The following is a 19942-nucleotide window of genomic DNA, read 5'->3' as shown; positions in this document are numbered from 1 at the left end:
ATCTGCAGATTAGAATCTATGTATCTTATCTGCGAAATAGAAACTGCCCTGTTTAATTTTAAAATTATAGAAAAGATATCCATTTTCTATATACATTGGTGGAAGGTTCTGAGATCGCTTGTGGCAACGATTCTCTGGTTAACCCTAGCCAACGTTCTTCTGTGCATGGAGATTGCTCTTATCTCCCAGAAGACCCCTCTTTTTTACAGACAGTTTCAATTTTAATGGTTATGTGGGAACAACTGTTTGTATTTTTGACAATAATTTCATGGATTAGATTCAATACAAATTCTTGATGACTATTGCTCAGTTTTTCAGGCTGAGCTTTTATTTATATACACAGCTCGAACCTGGAAAAAAGTGCAATAGACCTAATGGTATTGGGCATCTATTCGTTGACAGCATATTTAACAATTCTGAAAGTTGTTCAAAAATCTTATCCTAAGAATGATATGTTTGGAGAGGTCAAGAAGCTTGTTAATGAGACAGTCTCATTGCACTGGATTAAAGTCATCATTGGTGTAGCTCGAAATGAAGTGACGATGAAGTAGCTAAGTTTGTCGTGACTAAAGCAGAAGTGGATATATATCTCAGTATTTCGAACATATTAACTAAAACATCATTAAAAAGCATTCTATTAAAGGCAATGCAAAATCGTTGGGATGAAAAGAAAAGTCGAATTACTTTTCAGATTTTTGCAGAGATCAAGTATTCTAGATGTATAAACAATAGATATATTTCTCAAATAATGAAGTACCATGAGTTATGTCCCAAATATCTAAGAAGATTCAGTCTTTGCAATTACGTTTTCAGCTGTGGAGATGATGATGATACTCAGCATTATATACTCAAGTATATAATCACCCTTTCATCATCCACCTAAGAAAGAGAATATCTGGTCAAACCAACTTTCTTTCTATCCTCTCTAACAATCTTCTGACATTTGAAGTTAAAAAAATTTTGGACTTTGTTTTTCACCACGAGAATAATATTTTTCAGTTTTTTTTCATTGGAAGTCTTGTTACAATTCAATTCATTGCAAGCGAAACCCTGTAACTTAATCTAGCCACTCAAAGGTTTGATCATTGTTTAACGAACTCTACTGTTGTTCTGAGCTGCTCAGTTTTTGTATTCAAACATATTAATCTAGTTATTGTAAATTTAATCTGCCTTGCCAAGAATCAGGACTTGCAAATTAATGCTGAAGATAATAGTTTAAACTTCAATAACATTTCATAAAGTAATTCTAATGTTGATTTGATAATTATTTGACGGAAACGAATTCGAACTGTAGCTGTGTCCATTTGATCATATTTTTTTCAAATAATAATGTATTTAATATATATTTTTATGTAATGTGTAAATAAAAATTATTTTTTGCTTGTTTGTCCTTTAATGCATGGCATAATTATTCAAATTAAAATCAAATAATTGATTCATAAGTTGTATAGATTTAAAAAATGCTATTTGTACCTTATATATTTCATAATTTGAAATTGTAAACATAATTTATTCAATGTATACAAATTTGAGTTTCATATTCTTTCTTCTGAGCAAACTGAAAATATCAGTGTCTCAGTATTAATAAAAATCATTACATAAGAAAAAATTTAATAATTTTATTACTAAGCTTCAAAATTTTAACTTATCAAAGACTAATAATTATTTAAAAAAAACTAGATTCATAAAATTCAACATTCAATAGCAATTAAATAATATGTGAAAAAGAACATATGTAATTTTTCAAAAACACTGCCATAGCCATTTGTCAAAATGTATCTTGGACAAAAAAGATATGAGAAAGGAAAGAATAAAACGGCACCAAACTAATTAAAAAGCTATACCAATTTTTTATGCAAAAACAATAATTACATTGAAAATGCTAAAATTTTAATATAAGGAATAAAATTGCATTACCACGAAAATTTGGAGAAAATAATTCAAAATATTTTCTTTTTCAAAAAATAAAAAGTTTTTAATAATTATTCGACTAGCTTAACATCCAACTTCATAGCTTTCATCAACGTTTTCGGTAGACATCCCGACATGAGCAGAATGGCTGAAAATTGAACAGAAGCGGTTTATTTGATACTTGTCACATGACCGTGAATGGATCCCATTAGGTCCAACATTCACTGGGGAACAGAAACTTGGTACATGAAATAGACAGAGGCAGAAATCCTTAGTTGCTCCTCCTGAAAAGTTTTATATTTCGTGTTTATTTTCATTTTAAAGTTTGCGTTGCATCTTATTCCAGCTTGGAATCTGGTTTTGATTCAAGTAGAATATGCTGTGTTTGCTTTAAGGATAGAATTTTGTACGGTACGTTATTTCTCTTTGGTGTACGGATCATTTGATCAATTTATGTCTATTTCATCTGTAAATACTCTGCCAAGTTTCTATCATCGTTATGTAAATAGCCTCATGAAACTCTCTGTCTTGTGTTGTGCAAAAATAAACCGATTTCAAAACGAAAATGGTGTTTCGAGTTATAACAAACTGGCGTTCGTAAGCTAGACATTGCATTCTGCATTATGTAATGAAGCAGAAATAGTCAAATTTACGATCTGGATATTATTTTGGGTAAAATTGAATTATAGAGTGCACCCTGCTGCTCCAACAATGCCAAGGTGCCAATAAAGATGGCGGACAAAATAAACAAATACTTCCGAGGAACAGTTACGATTACCATTTCCCGCCATATAATTATGACTTTTTACTGATAAGTATTGTTTTTTTGTTTTTTTTTCCATATTGCCCGGTGCCTTCTACTGATGCCATCTGTAGAAGGCACCGGGCAGAATTTTTTTAACTTAAAAAAAAACATCCTACGGCTTTGCTGGCAGCGAAAGCGGGAACTATATATATATATATATATAAGTAACCAAACTAAAGTAAGAATAGTTTGAAAACAAAACAAAACAGTTTCGAAATCGCAATTAAAAATTATTACCTATTCAAACTAAAACCAAAAAAGGAAAAGGAAAGAAACTTCATAGTATTTAGAGAGCGCAACTGCAGCTGCTTCTAAAACACAGATGAATTGATACAAAATTATTAAAATCAAGTTAATAGGAAAATCAAATAAACCAAATAAAAAAGAATCCGGTCTGAAGACTTTTTCAAGGGTCACCCTCAGGCAGGGATTCAAAGAAAGGGATTTTTTCTGTGAGGAAATCCAGACAAAGGTCTAATAATGATTCCTCGTGACCCTAAAATCCCCTGAAATTATGCCCAAGAGATATACCATTTTAACAGAAAGGAAAATACAAAACAACAAATTAGAAAAAAATGACCACTACAAAGTAAAAATACAATAACAAAAATAACAATATAAACAAAAATATCATAAAATAGCACTAATGGAAAAACGAAAAGGCAAGAAACTTACCATCAGCAGTCAAGGAAATTTTAAGCTATCGATTGCGATTCCTGCTTTTTAAAAAAATACTAATGGTAAATTATGTAAGAAATTGTAGGCTCCCAGCGCAATCTATTGAGTGATCTAATATGCAAGGAAAGATCTATTTTTATTTAATCCAAAGGTTTAATCCCAAACGTTACCTTGTTTAATTAAAAAATTGACATTACAGTAATTTCTAGTAAATTCATTTTTAATTAAATTTGTAATGAGGTTGTTTGATGCTTCAATATAGGAATTTTTATTATTGCAAACCCTTTTGATCCTGTTAACTTGTGAGAAAATTAGATTTTTGAAAATTTTAGAGTTTAGATTGGAATGGTAGTTACATAGTTTTGTTATTTTAAAGTTGAATTCATCCCTTTTATCGTATATTATATATTCTTTGGGCTATTATGAATGTATTGTTTTCATGCTTTATGTTGTTTTATTTTTTAATGCTTAATCTTGTTGTTTCATATTTATTTGTGTTTGAATTCAGGTTCCTTTCCTGTGCTTGATTTATCTGTTTCATACACATTTAATAAAGTAAATCAGGGATATCGATATTTTTAAGCGAATACATCGATCTAAGCGAAATCTTTTACCTTTTGCTTTAAAAATTATTCGCCTAGATCTGTCATCACTTTTAATCTTTAATATCTTGTGAAAGATAATATCGTGTTTTGAAATTAGTTTTTAATCATCTTCGAATAAACATGTGGGATAGAAATTTAGATTAATTACTTTTTTTTCTTCTCTTCAACAAACATAACAGACAGAAGACATAATTTTCACAACTGATGTTAAGAAATTATCTCTGTTAAAGACCCGAAGATAAAAAAATTTTATTTGAAAAATTTTTAATATTATTTATTATCTATAAAATGTTTATCTTGATTGAATTTTCATAACCATTTTCAGTCATCAAATTTGTTTTACTTTTTCATTATTCATTTTTCTTAATGCTTTTGAAGCTTTATAATCATCTGTTCTCTCAGATTCCAGTTCGTTGATTCTCTATGGTGCAATAATAAATATTTTACGTAATGCTTTCTGTTGTTCTCCAACTGAAAATAGGTTTTTGCGAAAATAGTATTATATATAATTACAAAAACATATCCGTTTCAGAAATATCATCCCTCGCTTTTGACAATTTTAGTCCGTTGAAGGGTGATACATAGTTAGGAGTTATTTCCTGAAATTTTTGTTACTTCGAATATTTTATAGGGTTATTTTCTTCTGATGTTATATTTTTCTTTTTGAATAGTACTACTTTGTTTTAATTCGAAACTTCCTATGTTTATATATATATATATGAGATAGACTTTTGAAATTTTAAAACTCGATTTATTCCACCACGGGAGACATAATTTATGTTCAAAGAATAAGTAGTAAGAGATACGTCAGTTTACATCGCGGCGCAAGAGCAAAAGAGCGAAATTTTTCCCTTAGATAGTTTTCATTATGAGATTATGATAGGGATTTCTTTGACACGTGTAGCCTTAGGAAAGGAAAATTTAGGTCTCTTTAAAAGAATGTGGTAATGATTTTTATCCCTTCACTCTTAGCGTGAGAAAATGCTGAAATGAGCAATTTTATAGAGCGCGTGTTAAAAATAATTCAATAAAAAAGTAGAATTTGGATCAGGAAATAAGGGAACATTTTAGAATGAAGTTAATATAAGATAAATTAATATAAAAATTTGGAAATTAATTAAGATTTAAAAATATTATATATATATATACATATGTAATGCTTTTCGAATCCTGTCGGCTAAAGAATATGTAACATATTTTTGGTTTAAGTAGAATGCAGGTTCGAAGCAATGAAAAGACTTGGTATTTTTAATTTCTTTTTAATATCCCTTTCGAGAAGGCATAATTATTAACAAGAAGACGCAGTGCGGCACAAAAACAGAAGGCGAAAAGGGACGAACAAATATATTATCCCCTTATATAACATATTATTTCCGGCCACGCGCCAATGTGGTGACCTTTGACACCTTTTCAAGGGCACAGAAGATATCACTTTCATTTGATACGTGATACTAATGGCGCGTTATTTTTACGGAGGAATTAATTAAACCGAAAGTGGAATTGGATCACGAAATAAGAGAATATTTTAGAATGAAGTTACGATGGGCTAAATTAAGATAAAGTTTTGGAAATTAATTTGAATTAAATTAAGAGTTTAAAATATCATTACACACATATATATATATATATATGTATGGCTTTAGAAAAAAATAATGTCCTCCCTTTTATCTGCTCTTCCTCCATCTTTTATCCGACTCCTGTTTAGTGGAATCAAAACCGACTGGCGCATGTGCAAAAGCGCAGAGAGTGTCAATATTTGAAAATGGACAAGATTCATTGCTATCAAAAATATTCATATCTTATGTTAGAAACTTACGTCATATTTGATATCCCATCTTTCCATCCAGTGTGTATTTTCTTATTAGTGTCGTATGGCATGCAAAAAAAAAAAAAAAAAAAAACTTTTTTAATGTTATCTGGAAAAAAAAACATTTCAATATAAATTCTTTTTCTTTTATTGAAGGTGAATATAGCAAATTTGTCATTTTCTATATGTGACACGATTTAGATTGACCAAACATGAAGGCGTTAACGGAAAGACATAGTATAGAAAACAAATTCGGCCAAATATATCAGAGAGAATTTCCTTGAGTTCGAGCTTTCTTGACCTGTTCCAAGAAAATTCTTGTGGAATTGTCGATCACCCATGCAAAATCGAAATTTAAATGAGTTAATAAATTCACTCATAATTAAAATCTGTAAATATTAAAACTGCGTATTGTCATCCTGAATACTTAACAGGATCAAAATTTCAAATCTCCAGCACGTCAAGAAATGAGTGAAAAATCAATTACAATATTATATCTTAGAAGTATGAAACAATTCAATTTTAAATGTGACATCATCCTTGTATTATAATAAAGAAATATCTGATAATTATTCCTTAAAATTGAATATTTCAGTGTAAAAAATAAAAATTTTGCTAAAATAATCTGATTAAAATTGCTTAAAATTCCAAAACAATCGCACTTTAATTCTTTGATAAACTGCCTTTAGTAAGAAATTTTGCTAAGCTTATGATCTGCGTACTGCAAATCTACTAAAGGAAGCATCTTTGGTCTCCATATTCGGAATACGAAAATCAATATTCTGCGTTCTTATTATTTTTCGTCCAATTTTTAGTGGAAAAGCGATTCCAAACAGCTCAAGAATCGATTTTTTTAAAACTATGCATTGCCAGTTTTTAATACAATTTAACTTGATTTTTATTTGTAAAAGTGGAATTTTGAAATCGACTGTTTATTCATTTTTTCAAAGACTTAAGTTTTGAAATTTCGAACGTTTACATTATTTTAACATTTTCAGAGTTTTGTTATCAGTTAATCTATTGATTTTGTTTAAATTTTCGTCCCATACACACAGCGCCACCTGTGAGTGAATTAGACCAAATAAATCATTTCACGATTCTCTGATGTTAATGTATCATAGATTAAAGACTGAGAAATAGAAAATAATTAAACTAAAAAATCTAGTGTGTGTTACTTTAAAAAATTTATAATTTAGAAAGTACATTAATAAAAGTTTATTTTTCAAAATAATTTTTATTAAACTTCTTGTCATTGATATAGTTGATTTGAAAAAATATTCTATAGGACTCGATTTTACAGATGCTGCCATGGCAAAACTTTGGCGATATGGAAATGTAACACAAAGATCGTGAGCATTCTCTCCTCAACATTCTGGTACAAAACAGCCAACTGTATTGAATTTTCAAAAAAAAAAAAAGTTATGTATTATGTAAATCTAGTACAAAAAAAAAGTTATGTACTATAGAATGTCTGTAGACTTAAACAGCTCTTACAGATATTCTTAAAACTATTCTTAAGTCTTCAAAAATATGTTTTGATAATTTTAATCCTTTAATATTTTTTGAATATTCAAAAATGTCATATGATTTCATAATTTTTTTTCTCAGAAATAATTTCCGAAACTATTATCCGAAAAAGCTAATTTAATATTGTTACAAATATTGTCCTGTGGGTATTCCGTAAATGCAGTCAAACAGCCTAGAAAAGGGGAAATTACGCTTTATGTCACAAACATTCCAGAAAACGCGAAGCAAAGATAAAAAATAACAAAAAATAAAACCAATATATACATAAAGAATATAATTTGCAGAAACTAACAACACAGCCTGATAGCAAATCATTAATTACGTCATCGTTTATCAGTTCGGTCTGTGATCACAAAGATACTGATCAGTTTACATTTCTCCTTAGATTTTTATAGCCCCAAAAGGACTCGACTCCATTTTTTCAGAGTTTGCTGAAAAATTGTTTATTTTTTCTTCAAGATTGCTGAATAACGTCGCAATGTATATTTTAAAATAAAGTACAACGATTCTGGATATTGTGCTATACTGTAGCATGGTGTAATGGCAAATGGAAATATGTACAGTATTTTATGTACTGTTTGAAAATTGTTATTGTTTTCCTTTTGATACAAAGCTGTATGCTGTGCAGGAGCTATATGTACTTAAGCAACTTAATGCGTATATATAAGTTGACTTTGTAGTATTTAGCGTTGGGCTGAGTGTTGTTTTGGATTTGTTGTGAAACAGAAGTCATTTGTGTGTCGGTTTTCTAGTTTTTCCACAGTTTTTGTTTTCCCTATATAGTTGATACCTACTGAATTTGGGGGCATTTATCCTCTTTGTAAATTATCCCTATTTATTTCAGCGAATTCTGCTTTGGAGAACTGAGAGGTGTTACTGCGGTCTTCTGGCTTGATGTTTTTTTTTTTTTTTTTTTTTTCGCCTATCATAAATCGCTCTAAACATTTCAGGTCATTGTGTCAGTATGGATTTTTTTTTTCTATGTCACTGTTTTTTCTCTGAACTTAGTCTTTTACTTCTTCAATCTCTTCTTTTACACTTTGGACATTTTACCCTTAATTTTGTTCTTCAATCTCTTTTTTTCCCCTCGGACATCTACTTATTCCATGCATTTATTTATATGATCTTTAAAGCCTTCAACTTATATCTCGTTATGTGTTTTTATTTCTTCTTTACCTTCTTTTATTTCTTCTTTTGCATTAACAAAACAGTGCTTTGCTTAAGCAAAACGTTTTTGTTTTTATTCACTGTATATCACCCCTCAATCCTCCAGAAGTGATTCTGTTTCTGAAACCAGCAGTTTGTTGATAGAACACTGAACTACAATAGAAGTTTCATGAATATGTTTATCTTTTTTATTTTTATTTATTATTATTATTTGCTTGTTCGTTTTCGTTAAATTATTCTTTTCTAAAATACCAACAAACTATACAAAAAGAACTTACTGTAAGAATCAAAAGATTTCGAGGAATCTCCCCGTTTCTTCCCCTTCTAGCCTTTCTTCCTCTTCTCCCCCTTCTAGCATCCGAAAAAACGTACCTGTATTTATATCGCTCTGTGATCATAATAACTCAAAAATGAAATGAGTTAGATCATAGGTTCCCAAAGTGGTCCAGGTGGACCCCAGGGGTCCATAGGAGACCACACGGGGGTCCACGTAGAGGTGAAAAGAAAACAGGAGTTCACTAGTAGGTACTCCAAAATATTCGAGACTCAGTTCATACACAGAATTGAATAGAAAAATAGATAATAGTACAAGTGTCAAGACTTGCAAAGTGCCGCCCGCTCGTCCGGGATGCTACTTTTTTTTTTCTTCTTAACACCCCCAATTTAGGGTGATATTTTTTAGGAGTTTTTGGGAATACAGTAGAAATGTAGCAGCAAGGGGTCTACCGAAAATAGTAAAACTTTGAAAGTGGTCCACGAGGAAAAAAAGTTTGGGAACCTCTGAGTTAGATGAATGAAATTTGGTATGCAATTCAGATCCGTAACATGTGGACTAAATGTGAATCACGAAAGTTTATTTATGAATTGTAAGTATACATTACATGTAAAGTATTTATATACATGTGAACATTATAGTAAGTATACATTATATTAATATTTATATACATTATAGTATGTATTTATATACATGTGAATGAAAAAAAACCCGAAACCGAACAAGCTAGATGAATGTAATTTGGAGCCGAGCTTCGTTATCAGAATGCTAAATCTCTATCAAATTTTGGATCAGATGTGAACTGGGTATATGAATATGATAACTCCAAAATGTAACTAGTTAGATCCATGAATTTTTGCATGTAGTTGTGACCTGAGATAAATTTCTGATCCATTTTGGTCAGAGTCAAGAGCTCCAAAGTCCATTCTGGATTCTTCCCACTATGCGATGAAGCTTAACAGAAAATCGACCGTATTGGAAGGAGGTGCGGTGTAATGATTCCTTCTATACTGATGACTTGTGAATGAGTCTGGATAGACAATTTGATATTGTTTGTTGAGAAATAGAGAATTAACGCAAAGTGATTCTTTTCCACTTAAACCTCAATGGATGGTCTGATATCGGCGCTCTTTTTTCTGAGAACTGGCTGAAAAGCACTAAAATGCTTCCAGTGGGGTACACAGGAAGGCAAAAGAGCGAAGGTCAGCGGAAATGGGTGCAACGAACGACGTCAAGGTCGACTACAGATAAAAATCGAGTGCCGTGGGACTAGAATTCCAGTAGCGCTAAAGCTGGAGTGGGAATTTTAGAATGAAAAATTAGATTATGATTGTATGTAATTGAGAATTTATAGGCTACGCTCCAACAATCATCTGCACCAAAATTTCGTATTTGTACAAAAAAAAAAAAAAAAAAAAAAAAAAAAAAAAAAAGGCTTTAGATTTTATTATTTGGAAAATTAAGAGAAATTTAAGATAAAAAGTTGTAATCTTTCATTCACTGCAAGATTGATTGAAAGAAACTAAATATCTTCAACAGCAGATTTCAGATTCGTTAGCTGCCGAGGCTGAGGAAGTGCAAGTCGATTAAAATATGTTATGAGTTACTTTAATCGATTAATTTTGTAGATTAAAATTAAAATATGGTAGTCTCAATCGACCATTTTATTTCATCCGATTTCTTACATTTTATGTTATTTAATCTTAATTAATGTTATCTTAATTTCTATTATGTTATTTTACTCATATGCTTTTACCGATTAAAATATGTTAATATTTGGCTTGCTGCCAAATAAATACATTTTAAAAACTATTCCAATATTACGGATTGCACAATATTAAAATAATTTGAATAATCTGTCAATTATAATTGGTCAAAGTCCTAATTTCACTTAGTTATTAGAAATTAAGCTATTTATATGCACCGAACCTCTGCTCAATACGGAATCCGAATGCTCCGCAGTCATGAGTCATCTTTATCTCTACTAATAATAAAGGTGAATGTGAGTGTGAGGCCAGATCATTTCATCAACAGCTACCGAATTTGGTACATGTATACCTTGAAGGGTAGGAATATGCGCTTCTAAAGGATTTAAAAAAAAAATATTTTAATTAGAATTTTAGTTAATTAGAAATTCTGTTGAATTTTGACGTTTCTCCGCTATTACTTCCGAAAATTTGATTGTACAAAAAAGATTTTTATACCGATTTAAATTATAAAAACATTTCTTTCCAATGTTACCAATTTTTCTGTATTCTGGCAGTTTTTTTTAAATATATATATATATATATATATATATATATATATATATATATTTATATTTTTTGTCTAATTTCCAATAATAGATTACATAGTTACTTTGAAATTCAAATAATTTTTATTGCTTATACAAACCACGTGATTTTACTCCATTGTTGAAAACTAAGGAAAAAAAGATTCTGTTTAATATTTAGATACTTCCAAGACAAATAAAAAAAAAGTGAAATTATAATGCCGCGAAAATCAGAACATAGATTCGTACATTACGTTTTTAATAGCTCTACACTGTTGTCGGATTGTTCCCAATACAAAGATTCGCGCTCACAATAAACAAAGTAAGATAATTAAAATAACACGGCTTTAATTTCAAACAACTTTGTGGAATCAGGGGCATGAAATTATATCTGAATGATTTATCTGAAGACGAATATAACCAATATTCCCTGAAGAACCACGTGGTCACTTGAGTCGACTAGTAATAAATAAATAAGAACAATTACACTTTTACATAGTTCTACTAAAATAAGAAGTTGATCCAAAATAAATCACTATCATGTATATTAAGTTAAAAAATATGTTGAAATATAAGACTATATTGGCCAGATTTTCAAACAATGATTCATTATGTGTACAGCTTAGGACTACAAAATGGCTCTAGTTATCTTGTTCTAAAGTACCTCAGGGATAAGAAGAAAACGGAGAACAAATATTTCTTCAGGTTTTATTTTTTAAAAAATTACGATTAAATTTATTGTTAATGTACAACTACATCTGGTTATTAATATAAGAAAAATTCGTTGAAACTGTAAACAACATATTAATCATTTCTCTGGTTTCAATTGTTTTTTTTTAATCAAATACTTTATCATGTTCTACTGATAATTGAATTAGTCACTGAGTACTACTCTAAAATTAAGACTAAGCGAATAAATATTCTGACAGTAGCGATAGTTTTGAAACGAAATTTTAATACTTGATTTTCAGATTTATGGATAAGGTCTAGGTGCATAAATACTGGGGAAATGCAGCATCTCCTCCTCAAAGATTCTTCTATGTGTAGATATAAAATATAATATGTTCCATTATATTTATACTAATAACTTATATTTACTATTACTTATTTATGCTTATTATTTCTTATATATATATATATATATATTTATTAGGATTATTATTATAATCATCTATACTTATAATAAAGCTCAATGTGTGTGTGTGTGTGTGTGTGTGTGTTGGCGCTCTACAGGCCAGGTCATTTGACATACAGCTACCAAATTTGGTACATGTATACCTTAGAGGTCGGGAATGTGCACCTGGGGTCCCTTTTTTTGAAATTTTAATTATTAATTAAAAACTAACTTTCCCGCCAAAAAAATCTTCCATTTTTCCCCACCGCCAACTTTTCCGCCAAAATAATCTTCCATTTTCCCCAACGCCAAATGATTTAGACTTTAGTTCTTTTTTTCTCCCAACAGTAATGACGCTAGGGTTAAGATTTTTCGGCGGATTATTTCAAACGATTCTGTTTATTTTCTTAATGTTTTATGCATTGAAAATTAAACATTGTTAATTAATCCATGTTTCAGATTCATTCTGAAGTACTTTTGAATGAAAATAACACAGAATAAAGGAAATTAAAAATGTATAATCTGCATAGCGTTACCCCAACTGGCGTAGAAAAATTCACGCATTTGCGTTACCGTAAAAGGCGAAGAAAATTCACGCATGCGCACTGTGTTCTGATTGTTGGCATGGCAACCATTATCAACGGACGATTTAAATTACTTTTAGGTTAGTTGTATGCTTTTGTAAGTAAATTGTATTTATGTTAGTTATATATTTTTTGTATATGCTTGTAGTTTTAAGTACATCGTTTTTTAAGTAGATTTTTAACCTGTTTTGAATGATTTAAATTATTTTTAGGCTAATTGCATGCTTTTGTAATTAAATTGTATTTATGTTAGTTATATATTTTTTGATATATGCTTATAGTTTTAAGTACATCGTTTTTTAAGTAGTTTTTTTAAACCTGTTTTCGACCGATTATTTTAAACGATTCATTTTATTTTCTTAGTGTTTGATGCATTTGAAATGAAACATTGTTAATGAATCGATCCGTTCATGATGAATCTGAGAAAATTTTGTTTGACCAATTCTTGAGATATTATATAAATTAAGAAAGATATTCTTTAGTGCCCATAAAGTTTAAACGCTCAGTGACTCTATTATCAGTAATCATATTATTAAAAAAAATGCTTTGTTTCAGTAAAAAATATTATTATATTAATTGCAGATTAATTCTTTACACTTTAATTTAAAGCATAAATTCTACGAGGGGTAACAGAAAATTAGAGAGATACATATCACGTTATGACTGAAGGCCTTTATAATATTATGAGTGAATTATATGATTATCAAAATTTGAAGTTTTAAAATATTTTGCTGAAGAATCTATTAAAGTTGGAATTGCATAAAATATTTAATTATTAAAATTTTAACGAACATTAAGATTGGCGAACCGGCTGGTCGCCAAAGGCGGCTAGTTGTTAAATAAATCAAAGTATGATTAATTACTTATTTGTAACATATTAAAATATTATTTATTTAAATTTTATGGCATTTCACTTGACATTTCCAACAAAATTATAATTACTTTTTCATATCCGAAGGATACAAAGAGAAAGTATTGAAATCGTTGAACAATTCGAACTCGAGATTTTGACGAGTCTGTACTTTTTAGACTTTCCTGAGTTTGAAAAAGACATTTTTGGAAAATATCTATCAGTTCGTATGTGATAAAGATAACTCAAAAACTCTTTGAGCTAGACGAATGAAATTTGGTATGCAGTCTTTATACCAAATTTTGAGTGAAATCCTTATTTAGAGAAAGTCTGACTGCTCGAATATAATATAGCACGATAACTGCAAAACAAAGAGAGCTAGTTGGACGAAATTCGTCACAGAGATTTAGCATGTATAGTCCAGACACCTGTCAAATTTTGTGCCAAATCCAACAAGGTATTAGCTGTCTGTCAGTCTGTACTTTCAGAAACATATTAACGTGATAACTCGTGATTTAAATGTATGAAATTTGGGACGGGATTTTGTGACTACAATGGTATTAAATTTTTGTTTCATTCGGTTGGGAAAAATACGTTTGCAACACAAATTCGATGTTCACTTACTATTAATTGCATACCGGGGATTAATCACCAAAAAACTCGCCAAGGGGAGAGAGTACTGTGTGGAAAACGGCTCTTCCTTCCCTTCCAAAGACGGTTTTAAATGTTTATCTGCTGCACAATTTTTTTTTTTTTTTTTTTTTTTACGAACTTGAAATTGGAGTCTAAATTAAAAATAAAGAATGATTATTAATAAAATAGGTTAACATTTTTGTAAATAATTTTTTTCTCTGTATAGGAATATGAAAGTACTATTCTTGCATGTGTATTTATTTTAACCTTATAATTCATTTTTTTAATTAAAAATTAATTATAATTATTAAAAACTGCTTAGTTATAGTATCAGTGTTAAAGGTTACATTTTATGAGCTAATAATTAAATTTTTCAAAATTAATTATTGAAGTCAAAATTTAAATTGTGCTGAAAATCATTATTGCACAGACCTTCATGGCAGTCATGAGTCGCCATTGCTTATGGGTTCCCATTTACAAAATTCCACGCTTCCTTCTCTCTTTCAGGTCTTTCGTCGTTTCTTTCACCACATTCAAACATCCAATCTCTGAATTTCAAAACCGGTTTGTTCCGTTTTGCTCTTGGCAAATCCAGTCTAAGTTGACCTTGAAAATGCAGCTGCTTGTTCAGGTTGTGTACAATTAGTTGAAAAATACATTTTAAAGCAAAAAAAAAAAAAAAAAAAAGAGGAAAAGAAAAGGTGCTATCTTAACATAAATATATTCTACAGAAGAATCAAAAATTAATTGTCAGTATTTTAAAATGTGGTACGATTAATCCTGTTGTCATAGCAACGATAATAATGAAAATGATCCACTTGCAGTAATCAAAATGATTAAATTAAAATATTTATTGCTTATTTTCGGGAAATTTTATTGATAATAATGATTGATATAAATTAACTGTTTTCATTTGAATTATTTCAGTTTCATTTAATATGCACTTATTAAAATGATTTAAATCAAAATGATTAAATAACTTATTAAGAACTCATTACAAATAAAATCAATTAAAAGTAAACAAAATATGATTAAAGTAGAATCATAATTTAAAAAATTAAAGGCTTCCACTTTAATTTGTGGAAATTTGTAACTCACAAAAAAAAAAAAAAAAAAAAAAAAAAAAATTGAAAATAAACTTTTGTTTTGAAAAATTTGTTTATTTATTACCAACAGCCTTTGACGACCAGCTGAATATTGAATATTTGAAAGGAATATTGGTTGCGATTAATTTCAATTAAATATTATAAATTATTTAATATTTATGATTCCCCTATTTTTTTAAATACCAAATTGTGATAGATCTTAAAGTTGTACTATTTTAAAAGTTTTAACTTGTTTTACTTATTGTGCACATGAACCTTACTAACATAATTGAGTTCCATGACGTCATAGCATCATGTCTGAATGATCTATTTCAATTACACGTTGTCTTAATACAGTTTCACTTTCTGGTTCTTCACAAAAACTGTACAGAAAATAACTCAGTTTAAAAAAGGTTTTAATGCATACATTTACCAATAGGGTGAACTCAAATTATTCGAGGAATTAGGAGACGTATTACCCGTTCAACTTTCTGCGTACCACTTTTTAGAAAAGCACAATCTTTAAAAAGTGCTAGTCTCGGGACCCGAAAATGAACAGTAACTAATTAAACCCAATTCAGTTGTTTACTATCAATCGGTTAATATTATCGAAATTGCTGAGTCCTGAAGTGATCACGTAAGGAGGAAGTTGTTGTCTAACAAAATATGAGTAGCAGCTGTTTGTTTACATCGCTCCAAGGTTAGTAAATTTTTTTTTTATTTTACGCAACCCGCTAACCCTCCAGAAAATGCCGGACTGTGGTAGATACAATGTATGTTAGGAGGTTCCTCTTTTAATAAACTGGTAAATTTACAATTTTATATTTCATCACATTTTTAGCTTACACAACATGCTGATGATGTATTTTGGGTTAATAATTTCATTTTAGTAACTTTGTCAAAGATTTTTTTTTTTATGTATAAATATTATGATTTCATTATTTCGCAGCATGTGTTTCGTAAATAGATGGACTAAGCTTGATAAAATGTTAATTTTATTCTAATATTTTATAAAAATTATTTGATAAAGTGTTGATTTCATTCAAATATTTTACATTAATTACATGACAAACTGTTGATTTCATTTTAATAATAAAGTGTTGATTTTATCCTAATATTTTTTAATTCACAAAATCTTAATATTTTACAGATAATCGGCAAGCTAGGCTAGGCTAATAACTTTTTAAAATCTACCTGCCTCCAATTTCTCTCAACTACACGACTCGAAGCAGTTGTCTAGTCTGCATCGTAGGAAATCCGCTACTGGTGTCGATTTATATAGAAACATTGTATTAAATTATCACTGTATTATATACCGATATGATTAAACTATACAGAATGTGATAAACAATATGAACAGTGCTACCGATTACATAATTTCCATCTTTTCAAAAATGAAATTTACATGGAATTCAAATTAAATAAAAATGTAAAAATAATATACATTCATATATGAAATGTCCAGCTCATCATTAATGAATACAGATACTTTGTCTATTGTTTAACGAATCAGCTTCCTAGGTATATATTTTCTGTTCTGGACGCATGTCAACTTTTAAGTTGTTGACAGAGCCAATTAATATGACGTCATAGCCAGATGTCAACCAGATTCAAACCGTCTAAAATCTCAGCAGATGTTCTTTTATGCTGTGATGCGAGATCGCATTTTAATCTGTTAGCAGATGAATACATTTTTTTTAAATAATTTTTTCCTCTGAAAGGATTTCTAGCTGCCGAATGATTTCTTCCAGAGGAAATCAAAAATTTAGTTTATTTCTTCCACAGTACAAGTTTTTTTTTTTTTTAAATAATTTTCTTACATTGAATATTTTGGTTGATTGTGTATTTTTTTTTCTCCCCTAGCAACTTTAAGATTGAAGTTATGATTATTTGTACAAGTAAATTACAAGCCTTTTTTTTTTACTGCTTTTAATTTTCAGAAATATTTTCCTTTTCAAAAATTTGGTATGTTTTCAGCTATTTCGAATGTGACACAGCCAAAACCTTTTTGCTTTATTTTCTTTAAATAGTCTGTACATATTTCAAAAAATAAAATATATAGATAATTACAAATAACTTATTTAGAATATTTGTACTAATAGCTAAAATGAATGTGAAATCAACAAGAACCATTGGACCTAGAGCTATTAAATTTAGTGCAAACATTGGATGATAGAAATATGATACTCTGGGCGGTTTTTTAAAAATTTTAATTAATTAAAATTAAGTATTTTTTATCATTTTAAAGATAATATTACTATAAAAAATGTATTTTTACACCACCAGAAGAGTGGTTTCTTGTGTATCAATAAAAAAAAATAATAGAATATTTATTTATTTTGTGAAAAAAAATGTTGGCGCCAAGAATATTTTATTAAATATGACTGACTACAAGAAACAATAAACTGTATAAAAATTGTAAAATCGTACTTTTTCTCCAGCAATACATTTATTGACTCAAATAACATACAATTTTTTATATAATCTAGAGCATCTTTCAAAGTGAAATTATGTGCTTATTACTAGCAATTTAGAAACTAGTTACTGGGCCACAATTAGAATAGTCACTCTGTATAACATAATGCATAGAAATATAATATCACTCTATTAGCTTGAAGTTTTGCTATCTTATTGTAGCACACTATTTTGAAACAATAAACAGAATTCCTCAAGAAGATCATGCGAATTTCGAAGCATATTTATTCGACAGTAGATGCTAAAATTCAATACTGAATAAATCTTCTTACAACTATTATATTATCTTGGAATATAAAACAAACATTCAGCTAAGAACTTATTGGAAATTCCCTTAACAAATTAATGGATTTCTATTTCAAAGAAAAGTTTAAATAATAGGCGAGCTGACTGAAAATTAGAGAAGCACATGGTGTTAAAAATATGTTAATATTTTTATTTACTTATTTTTAGAAGAGCAACGTTATTTTTAAAAAAATATTTGTTTTAGTTGTCTCGTTTTGCTGATAGCAACTTGTAATTCTATTCTAAAATTGAATAAATTAGTTTCGTTGGAAAATTGTTTATTTATTGATTTAAAAAACCAACAAACTTAGAAATCGAAAGGAATGGTGATTTTTATTGGCAGATTCAACACAAAGAACAATGAATAGAACATTTTAATGCTTCTAAAATAATTATAAATAATATGATTTTAATATCTATCGAATGAAATTACTTCGCTGAGGGAACAATTAAGACTAAGTTGAATATAACAGATTTAGCTGAAAATTTTTTGCAATTTGTTATCCTGACTAACCAAATAACTTTCATTGATTGCTATTCTATAAATATCTTCTAAAAAATATCTATTTTTTTTTTTACTTTATTAAATATCCTTTTAAAAATTTGAACATAATTGTCAGAAATTTTTTTATAATATTTTATAAATTTTTAACTTTTTTCTGTTACGAGAAATGTTGAAGTTGATTGCTCAGAACTTTAAAATCTACTTCTTAGATAAGAGTTGTAGTTAAGACTGATAAAATGAAGTTGCAATTATTCCCTTTTTACAAATAAGCGTAACATCGTTTTTTCATAGCATTTCAGAATCAAAAGATAAATCTTTGTTTTATTTATATTTTTAAATTTTTTTACAAAAGTTAAAAAAATTAATTAATTAATTTAATGGAAAAATGAATAAATGTTTTTCTTTTTGACCCTATCATTCATTTAAAAAATATTGCTTTGTTTCTGTTTAAATTCATTTTGTACTGAAGAGAACCGAGAATACATTTGAAGCAGTTCTTCTTGACCATTGAGTTCAAAATTTGGTACAGATAAACGATTACCTTGAATCCGATTGTGAAAAAAAAAAAAAAAAAAAATCACATGATGAAATTTATTCTTTCAATTTGTTTCGTTTTTAAATTATTGAGGTAACACATATTCAAATACATATATCAATGGACAATGAATCTCTTGATACATTTGGTCCAAAAATTATCATAGATATACTCTTCTTGATATAAAACCGTGTGCCAGTCAGCTCTTGTAGCTTAAAATTTTCATATTCCCACATATACAGATGAACATATAGACATTTGTTGATTTTCTTGAGAATGTTGATATTAAAATAAATATCAATTTCTTTTGTCTAATTCGTTTCGTTTTTCATTGTATTAATAAGCATATAAAAATTTTGATACCTTTTTTTTTTCGTCTGAGGGGATTCTAAAAGATGGGAATATTCCCACATTTCGACGTCGAATTTTTATTGTTCCTTTATTGACAATCGTTTATTGTAAGATATAAAAGTATCTTTAAGAGCGTTCATTGATGGCAGAGTTTAGTTATTGCAACAAATGCTAAAAAAGAAAGTTCCAAAATGTGAAATATGACAAGGAACTTTAAGATATAATATAGGGTCTATGAAAAGAAACGAAATGTTGGTATTTTGCTGTTAAGAGAAGAAAAAAAAAGCTAAAACTTTTTAGCGAAAGGTCGAAATTTGTGTTAAAATGCGAAAGTTCTAGAGGCTCATTTATAGGGATTGCAATACCGGGATACTGAATACCGGATATTTTGAGCCATTTGTACAATTTTGTAATACCGGTATTCACAAGTTTAAATACCGTTTTTTCGGTATTTACTAAAATTTTTTAAATTGTTTCCA

The sequence above is a fragment of the Argiope bruennichi genome, chromosome 8, assembly GCF_947563725.1.
Source record: "Argiope bruennichi chromosome 8, qqArgBrue1.1, whole genome shotgun sequence".
Taxonomy (NCBI): Eukaryota; Metazoa; Arthropoda; class Arachnida; order Araneae; family Araneidae; genus Argiope; species Argiope bruennichi.
Note: the sequence above shows the minus strand (reverse complement) of the source record.